The 9682-nt window shown below is 40.9% G+C and overlaps 1 non-coding gene across 1 annotated transcript; it reads right to left on the bottom strand.

Moving 5' to 3' along the window:
* Positions 1–3410: 3410 nt before the first annotated feature.
* Positions 3411–3517, bottom strand: LOC141625614 (small nucleolar RNA R71). The gene has a single exon (XR_012535383.1). It is a non-coding gene; the product is annotated as a small nucleolar RNA R71 (small nucleolar RNA).
* Between the last annotated feature and the right edge of the window lie 6165 nt (positions 3518–9682).

The raw sequence follows: 9682 nt of genomic DNA, 5'->3' as shown, positions 1-9682 counted from the left end.
ACACAAGATGATCACGCTGAAGGTATTTGGGTTAATGAAGAGACTAGCAATTCCAAAAAACGTTCCCGGCAGCCGTGAAAATATCAGTAATCCAATTAAGATATCTTACGTCATGTGTAATTATTGTCTTGCTGTTATATATCAAACTGCTGTTGTAAACTTTTTCTGTTGTTGCAGCGGGCGGGTTAGGGAAAAATCGTACCAAATGGTGCTTTATTTATTGGCGGTAAAATCAAACAAAATGAATTATAAAATACAAAGGTTATACCTAAACCGTTGTTTAGGACGTGTACAGTTATAACGGTTCAGCCCGTTGTTATCTATATAAAAATGATGATTTATTTATTGGCTCTAAAATCAAACAAAATGAAATATAAAATAAAACGGTTATACCTAAACCGTTGTTCAGGACATATACAGTTATAACGGTTCAAGCCGTTGTTATGTATATAAAAATGATGCTTTAATTCTTGACGGGAAAATCAAACAAAATGAAAATCTTTAAGACAACGGTTATTTCTAACCCGTTGTAGATAGTACTAATCAATTACGCGGTTTGAAATAAAACCGTTGTCTGTTTGGCCACAAAATACAACGGTTTTTCTTATACTGTGTTTATTACTTTCCATTAAACAAGGTCTTGCAAGTGTTGTATTATTCACACATATATACTCAGAGCTTCCCCTCCTCCGCATAATATCCTCAAACACTGAGCTTCCCCTCAACCACCAGCCTACCCCATCGTCCTCGCAGTCATCATCGCCATTGTCGCCGTCAAATCAATCCGGATTCTCCTCTTTAAAGAAGTAATAAATCCTCCTCTCTAGAGATTTGTTTGTTATTATAAGTATGCATTGTTATTATTTGTTTATTAATTTCTTCTTTAGATATGGTCGAAAAGCAGAAAAGAAACGATGGAAATGCCTAAGGCGATGACTCAGGTGATGAGAATAATTTGCAGCACACTGCGGGTCGAATGCGCCACAAGGTTTCCCTAGAAGCAATAAATTCAAAGATACATAATCCTTTACAATGAGATAAAGATACGGGGCTGCCATATGGTGAGAATGTCGGGTATTTTGCGAGTTGGATTGGTTGTTGTGTAAGACAGTATGTGCCTCTCGGTACGCCGTGTATCAGTGAACTGAGTAAAATACGGAACACTGATGCGTGTCATTTATATGATGTTTTACATCCCATTTTACACGCATTTCAGAGCTCATTCTTGTAGTTTATGCTACATTTCTCCCTATTTCCGTCTACTTCCGTGTTTTGTACTTTATTGCAGAAATGTGAAGAATTCAACGGGAAATCAAGCCAAATCCGCCCCCGAGTAATCTTCATTGCAAATGACGTAAAGGAACTGCTTAAGGAACGAGCTTGGTGCGCAATCCAAGGCCCAAAAGACGAGTCCACGAGTTAAAAGAAGTCAATATCAGCTCATCCAGTCGATCGACTATCACCCTCAGTCGATCGACCAATGCTCGGTTCCGAAGCTACCGTTTGTTTGAGGAGCAACGATCGATCAACCAGATTATCGATCGATCGACCAGATTTCTATTCCAGACGTGAATTGAAAGACCGTGAATCTTGAAGCCCGTGAAGTTTAGGTTTAGGAAATAAGATGTTGCGTTGATTGCTATATAACGTAACATAAAACCATCAGTTTAGATATCCAAGTTTTAATCGAAGTTTTTATCTAAGGTTCTATCACAATACAATACTTTCGTTTTCAGTTTATTTCGAGTAACTAGGGTTTGGGATATCGATTTTAGCATTGAATTCTCGCCTTTGTTCTCAATCTTTCTCTTAAATCTCGGTATTCATTCTGCTCTAATTTTAGTTTATTGTTTACTTTCGTTATTAGTATAGGTTTGATAGTTAGTGCCCCAAAGCCAATTATCGTGTTATCGTTATTGTTATTTACTTTAAGCATGAACTCAGTAATCATTATTAGCTTTGTTGTTGTTATTACTTTCATCATGAGTAGCTAATTCTATAGTGCTAGGATGTAGGCGATTTATGGCATAGGCGGCATTAGATTAGGGAAGCCTTTTCGCGTGTTGGTCGATCGACTGACCTTATCAGTCGATCGACTGACCTCGTAGGGTTTGTATTCGTTTTAATTGAATTTAATCTTGTATTTAACGAATCGAATGCATGCGACCAGTTAGATACCTATTTCGTGACTGACCCATTAGATCGAAAGGTAGGGGAGGTTATTAGACCATCAATTAAATCGACTAAACTGTGCTAAGATCGAAAGATAGGTATAGTTTAGACCGTTAGTCACTTTTCAGGACGAGAGTTAGTATTAGTGACATTAGGGACCTATAGCGAGATCGAGAGATGCTATTTGTTAAGAGTGGACCGAGAGGACCTCTTTATTTCCCGCCTTACCTGTGTTTGATTCAGACCGACTTAGTTTGCTGCCGCCGAAGCTATAATGACCCGACCATCCTAGTACCCTTCTTTTATCTGTTTAAATCGTATTTTTAGTTATTATCTTTGTTTGCTCTTAGTCTTAGACCAATTCAAATCAACCCCCATAATAGTTACCTTAGACTGAACATAAATCAACTAAAGTTTACAACTGCCTCCTTGTGGTTCGACCCTGTTACCACTAGCCTAGGTTAGTCTTAATAGGAGATTATAAATTTTATCTTTGGTACTCACAACGACGGGTATCAAATTTTGGCGCCGTTGCCGGGGAGGCAATAGTCCTAACTTTAGTTGTTTTTATTTTTAGTCTTTCTTAGTTTAAGGGACACCCGTTCCTTAAACTTTTCTTATATTCTTTTTGTAGTTTCTTCTTATGCGCAGGTCACAGGGTGGAGAATTAGTACCGTTGAACCCTGAGCTTGAAAGATCCTTGCGCGAGTTGAGACGAACACAAAGGGTATTACCGACAGAGGAAGAGCTGAGTACTCTGTCAAGCTATCACGAGAACGATCTGTTCGAAGAAGACCCACAGTCTTCACCCGTTTCCACTTCTTCAGCCGAGACAGTTACTTCTCCGGAAATTCCAGTCATGGCCGAGGAAGCAAGTATAGCTAGTTATTCTGAGCCGACAACCGATAACTTATATAAGGGGTTCGAGTTACCGGGAGATGCCAGGAAATTCGAACCAAAGCCTGCTTACATTACTATGGTCGAGAGAAATCAGTTTGGGGGAGTCAAATGAAGATGCAGCTAAGCACATGGAGACCTTTATTGACTACTGCTGCTCCATTCCCCCGCCAACTGGCGTGACCCAGGATCAAATCAAGGAGACCATGTTCATCTTCTCCCTACGTGACGCTGCAAGGGAGTGGTATAGAGATTTGGACCGGACCGCTCAGGGGATCACTGATTGGAACACATTGGCATTAGCGTTCTACAAGAAGTACTTTTCTGCTTCAAGGACGATCGCTATTAGAGCTCAAATCACGGGCTTTAAACAAGGGCCTGATGAGAATTTCCATGAAGCATGGGTCCGATTCAAGAAGTTGGTGCGAACCATACCGCACCATGGGTTTGAAAAGTGGAGTTTGTGCAATCATTTCTACAATGGGTTGTACGACGATCAGAGGGCCATTTTGGATGGTACTGCCAATGGAAGATTCGCTGAAAATCTGGGAGCAACCAAGGGGTGGAAGATCATTGACGATCTAGCTACCCACAAGGCCGAATATGGGAATTCGAGAGGGAACCAGAGGAGAGCTGCTGAATCCTCTTCTGTTGCTGCACTTGAGGCTCTCACCGCGAGCTTTGACAAGTATGAGCTAGGAGGAGCTTCTAAGGGTGGGATATACCAAGTTAATGCCGTGTCAGACGGTCCCTTCGTCTGTGAAAGGTGTGGAGTTGAGGGCCATGTCTCGAAAAACTGCCCTAGTCCATTTGAATCTTGTGCTGCCTTTCAACACTATAGGCAGACAAACACCTACTACGAGCCAAGCCACCCAAACTTGAGTTGGAGGAGCCAAAATGTCCAAAATCCAACCCAACATCCGCCGCAGCAACAACCCTATGTCCCGCCTCATCAAAAGCAACAGCAGTTTCAAAAGCCTCCATATGTGCCGCAACAACAACAATCACAGAATTCTGAGTTCTCCGAGCTTAAGAATCTGTTGCTAAAGGAGTCCCAAGCAAGAGAGGCCGGGATGAAGTTACTTGAGAGCTAAATTGCTCAACTGGCTAGTAAAAGTAACACTCGAGCTCCCGGACACTTACCCACTCAACCCGAACAAAAGGAGACCCTAAATGCCATCACTTTGAGGAGCGGGTCCACCCTTGATGGTCCTGCAATGGTTGAGGATGCTGTTGAGAACGATGAGCCGGAAACAAGTCAAGAGAAAGCTTCAACGAACAAATCAAAGAAAAAGACGTCTGCCAGGCATTTCAGTCGATCGACTGATATACTCAGTCGATCGACTGAATCACGGGTTACAGGAGCTTCTGGAACTGTACATCTCAGTCGATCGACTGAAGACGGTGGTCGATCGACTGAGATCGCTGCTGATGCTGAAGAATTTCGTCCTTTGATGCCAAATAATCTACGAGACCACTTGTTTCGGGGGACCACCGTCCCGAATATTTTAGGGGCAGACCCGAGTGCTGATGGGTCAGTCCCAGCTCCGAAGTTCAATCCAATGACGGTCAATGGTTCTCATTTGAGACGGTCCGAGGAGGGGTCTAGCTTCAACAAAGAAAAGGTGACGGACTTTCAGCCTAAGTCCAAGGATACCGGCACACGCGACTTAGAGGAGAGGGCTAAGGTACTCCTTACAGCCCCATATCCGGAGAGACTCGTGCCGACGAAGGAACAGGTATCTTTTAGTAAATTTGAGAAAGTTATTCGTAGCTTGAATGTTCAGGTACCCTTCCTTGAGTTAGTTAACCAAGTGCCAAAGATACACTAAATTTATGAAATAGTTGTTGTCAAAGAAAAATCGCTTGAACATGTTCACATTGTTGCGTTAACTAAAGAGTCTTGCTCCTACTTGTCTCACACTGCGCCCCATAAGTTAGAAGACCCGGCAGTTTTTCGTTCCTTGCAAAGATAGGTACCTTTTCTATCGAAAAGGCATTATGTGACTTAGGAGCTAGCATAAGTGTCATGCCCTTGAGTCTAGCTAGAAAGCTTAAGTTGACCAGGTTTGCAATAACGAGATGACAGATTCGGATGGTCGACCGATCTGCGGTCGAGCCTATAGGAGTCCTAGAGGACATACCCATCCGTGATAGGGAAGTTTTTCTTCCCTGTCGACTTTGTTGTCCTTGACATGCCCGAGGATGACCATATTCCCATTATTTTGGGTAGGCCATTTCTCGCACACCGCTATTTGCGATTATTGATGTCGGTCTAGGAACCTTGACTTTCAAAGTGGGAAAGCACTCTATTGTCTTTGCCCAGCCGGCTAAGAAAAAGGATCCCATGTGGCCCGTAACTTGTAATACGGTTTCTGAAAAGAAATCGTACTTTGTACTTCCCGATATGCCTATTTCTATTCCTGTTGTAACCCGTCCGCCCCAGACCGGGAGCAAACTGGAGGAAGATTTGTCTGTTTCTAATAATGCAGGAGCTGGTTTGGGGAAGAGCAAGTCACAAGTTATTCCAGCATGAGAGAGCCTATCACTCAAAGAGGAGGTCTTGGATGCCTAAGCAATGAGACCGATGAGGAAGTGGAAGGTGAGCAAGCCAAGGTGAGATGGTCCGATTTGGATTCCGATGATCCCAAGGAAGTCCTTGATTGGAGAGGTGACGAAGCTGATCAGCTGAGTTCTCCGACTGTCGAAGCTAAGAAGGGTGAAACTGATAACATGAGCACCTATGAGGCTACCTCTAGTAGCCAGAAGCCGACGAAGTGGGCCATACCGTGGTCCTTCTTGATCAACGATTAAGTTGATCAAGCTCGTTATAAACTTCATTCCAATTGCTTTGTTAAGACATTTTTATTGCTTTTGTGTGCGCGAAAACTTCGCCTTTATTTCGTTTTGTTTAGGATTTTTCTGCACTTTCGACATTCTTCTGGGTTTTGCGCAATTTTGGGCGCGTACTATTGTGTATTTGCAGGTATTTAGAGCTTGTTAGCTCAAATCATTGAGCAATTACGAAGAAATAAGACGCTATTTGCGTGTTGCGATCGATCGATTGGTACCATTGGTCGATCGATCTGAATTGCGGTTTTACAGAGCTACATTCACGCCCACCTGGTCGATCGACTGATCTCCTTGGTCGATCGACCACTGCTGCTGCTATATTCGTTCACGACCTCTCCCCTGCTGTGTTTGGTCGATATGCGGACCTAAGGGAGTCTTCTACTCCACTTTATTTTCCGTCGAATTATCTATTTCTTCTATTGTCTCATTTGTGCACAGTTTTTACGCTTCAAAATTGTTTTCTTCGGTCTTATGCGTGGTTTTTAATTGTCTTTCAGGCACTTTTATTGGTAGCACTGCTGGCTACTGAAACCTCCTAGCTCACGCTGGTTTGGGGAGGTTTCCTTTGCTACGCTTAAAGTCTTGTGAGTTCCATATCTCTCCTTTATGTCTTGCTTATTTAATTTCTCGCAAATTCCCGTTTCTCTTTTCTTTCATTATTTGATTTTGCACAATGGGGACATTGTGCGATTTGGTTTGGGGAAGGGTTTTGCGTCGCATATCATTTGCTTGCATTCACGTTTAATTTTGTTTTGCATTGTATTTCATTTCTTTTATATATACAGAAAAAAATTCAAAAAAAATTGAAAATTTCCAAAATTCCATAAAATGCACGTTTATTTTAGCATATAGATTGAGTCGGAACGGTAGTATTTCAAGGATGATATCGCATTTGCACCTGTTTTGCCTGAGCCTTGCTAGATTAACATGTTGTTAGTAGAATCGTATATGCATATCCACGAGTTTTCGTTAAATTATTTGCTGAGCTTGAGACTTGACTTTGAAAATTGGCAAGCTACATCATATTTCTGAGTTTTAGAGCCTATAACTGGTGACATTAATGACCGGTTTATTTAGGAATGTGAGTAGTACTCCTTATGAGACATGTTTCCTTAATTTGCATAAATATGAACTTGATCTACTTAATACCTGTATGCATTCGGTTTGTGGTTTGTCGACACATGTGGTAGAGGTTTCCCTTTATTCATTTTGCCCATAAGCTCCACACTGCCAAAAATATCCTTTTTGTCCCGATTACTACATCCTACACATAGCCTGCCTTTGTCAAGCTAGTAGCCTAGTTTTTGGGATTGTGACTCGTTTTTGGTAGCATATGCTCATGTTTGAGATATTGATGGAAAGATGAAAAGGAGGAAATAAAGAAACGAAAAGAAGAAGAAAAAAAATGAAAAAAAAAATGATTCGAAAAAGAAAGAAAAAAAATGTCCTGTACTGTTCAAAGCAGTCGATCGACTGCCCCTTTTGGTCGATCGACTGAAGATTCGAGGAAAAAATCAATTCGCATAATTTAATCCTTATCTTTTGGCGATTTTTGCTCCCATGTTTTATTTATATCCTATGGGGAGTTTTATTGATTTAATAGTTTGGAGATTATGAGTTTTGTGCTTGCTATAGCACCGTTTCATTTGTTTATGAGAAAGAAGTTGGATGTTACCACTTGGTTCCGTTTTGGTATTAGCTTGATCATCTGTACCTCCACTTTACCATAAAATGTTTTGCCTCTTCTTACCCATACCTCACATATCCCATATATACCTCGGCATGTGTCATTGGTCATCTGTTCGGTTGGAATGCATATGTACGGTCGTAGAGGTCATTTTCATATTTTATTGCTGGCATGTCCTCATAGGTCGTAGTTAGGTGAGAGTCACTACAAAATTACTTCTTTCTATCTTATATATATATTTCACCTGTACTTATTGAGTGATTTGAGCGACCCGCGAGAGTCCAATTTGATAAGTCTGTATAGTCAACGGTTCAGCAGTTTTTAACGATTTTATAATTCGTTTGCACGATTCACATTACTAATTGATTGTTGGTTGTGCATTAAATTGGTTTAGGCTTAACAGTTTGCATTTCGCTCTGAGATTGAACTCGTTCCATTAGGTCATTAGATCGAGTCTAGTTCTTACTTGGGGACAAGCAAGGGTTTGGTTTGGGGAAGTTTGATGCGTGTCATTTATATGATGTTTTACATCCCATTTTACACGCATTTCAGAGCTCATTCTTGTAGTTTATGCTACATTTCTCCCTATTTCCGTCTACTTAGTGTTTTGTACTTTATTGCGAAAATGTGAAGAATTCAACGGGAAATCAAGCCAAATCCGCCCCCGAGTAATCTGCATTGCAAATGACGTAAAGGAACTGTTTAAGGAACGAGCTTGGTGCGCAATCCAAGGCCCAAAAGACGAGTCCACGAGTTAAAAGAAGTCAATAGCAGCTCATCCAGTCGATCGACTATCACCCTCAGTCGATCGACCAATGCTCGGTTCCGAAGCTACTTTTTCTTTGAGGAGCGATCGATCGACCAAAGATCGGTCGATCGACCAGATTTCTATTCCAGACGTGAATTGAAAGACCGTGAATCTTGAAGCCCGTGAAGTTTAGGTTTAGGAAATAAGATGTTGCGTTGATTGCTATATAACGTAACATAAAACCATCAGTTTAGATATCCAAGTTTTAATCGAAGTTTTTATCTAAGGTTCTATCACAATACAATACTTTCGTTTTCAGTTTATTTCGAGTAACTAGGGTTTGGGATATCGATTTTAGCATTGGAATTCTGCCTTTGTTCTCAATCTTTCTCTTAAATCTCGGTATTCATTCTGCTCTAATTTTAGTTTATTGTTTACTTTCGTTATTAGTATAGGTTTGATAGTTAGTGCCCCAAAGCCAATTATCGTGTTATCGTTATTGTTATTTACTTTAAGCATGAACTCAGTAATCATTATTAGCTTTGTTGTTGTTATTACTTTCATCATGAGTAGCTAATTCTATAGTGCTAGGATGTAGGCGATTTATGGCATAGGCGGCATTAGATTAGGGAAGCTGTTTCGCGTGTTGGTCGATCGACTGACCTTATCAGTCGATCGACTGACCTCGTAGGGTTTGTATTCGTTTTAATTGAATTTAATCTTGTATTTAACGAATCGAATGCATGCGACCAGTTAGATACCTATTTCGTGACTGACCCATTAGATCGGAAGGTAGGGGAGGTTATTAGACCATCAATTAAATCGACTAAACTGTACTAAGATCGAAAGATAGGTATAGTTTAGACCGTTAGTCACTTTTCAGGACGAGAGTTAGTATTAGTGACATTAGGGACCTATAGCGAGATCGAGAGATGCTATTTGTTAAGAGTGGACCGAGAGGACCTCTTTATTTCCCGCCTTACCTGTGTTTGATTCAGACCGACTTAGTTTGCTGCCGCCGAAGCTATAATGACCCGACTATCCTAGTACCCTTCTTTTATCTGTTTAAATCGTATTTTTAGTTATTATCTTTGTTTGCTCTTAGTCTTAGACCAATTCAAATCAACCCCCATAATAGTTACCTTAGACTGAACATAAATCAACTAAAGTTTACAACTGCCTCCTTGTGGTTCGACCCTGTTACCACTAGCCTAGGTTAGTCTTAATAGGAGATTATAAATTTTATCTTTGGTACTCACAACGACGGGTATCAAACACCATGCTAATAAACAGAATAAAGGTATGTATATAAAATAATAAAAGCT

The sequence above is a fragment of the Silene latifolia genome, chromosome X (genome assembly GCF_048544455.1).
Source record: "Silene latifolia isolate original U9 population chromosome X, ASM4854445v1, whole genome shotgun sequence".
NCBI classification, from domain to species: domain Eukaryota; kingdom Viridiplantae; phylum Streptophyta; class Magnoliopsida; order Caryophyllales; family Caryophyllaceae; genus Silene; species Silene latifolia.
The sequence above is the reverse complement of the archived record's forward strand: the minus strand, read 5'-3'. Positions and strand labels throughout refer to the sequence as shown.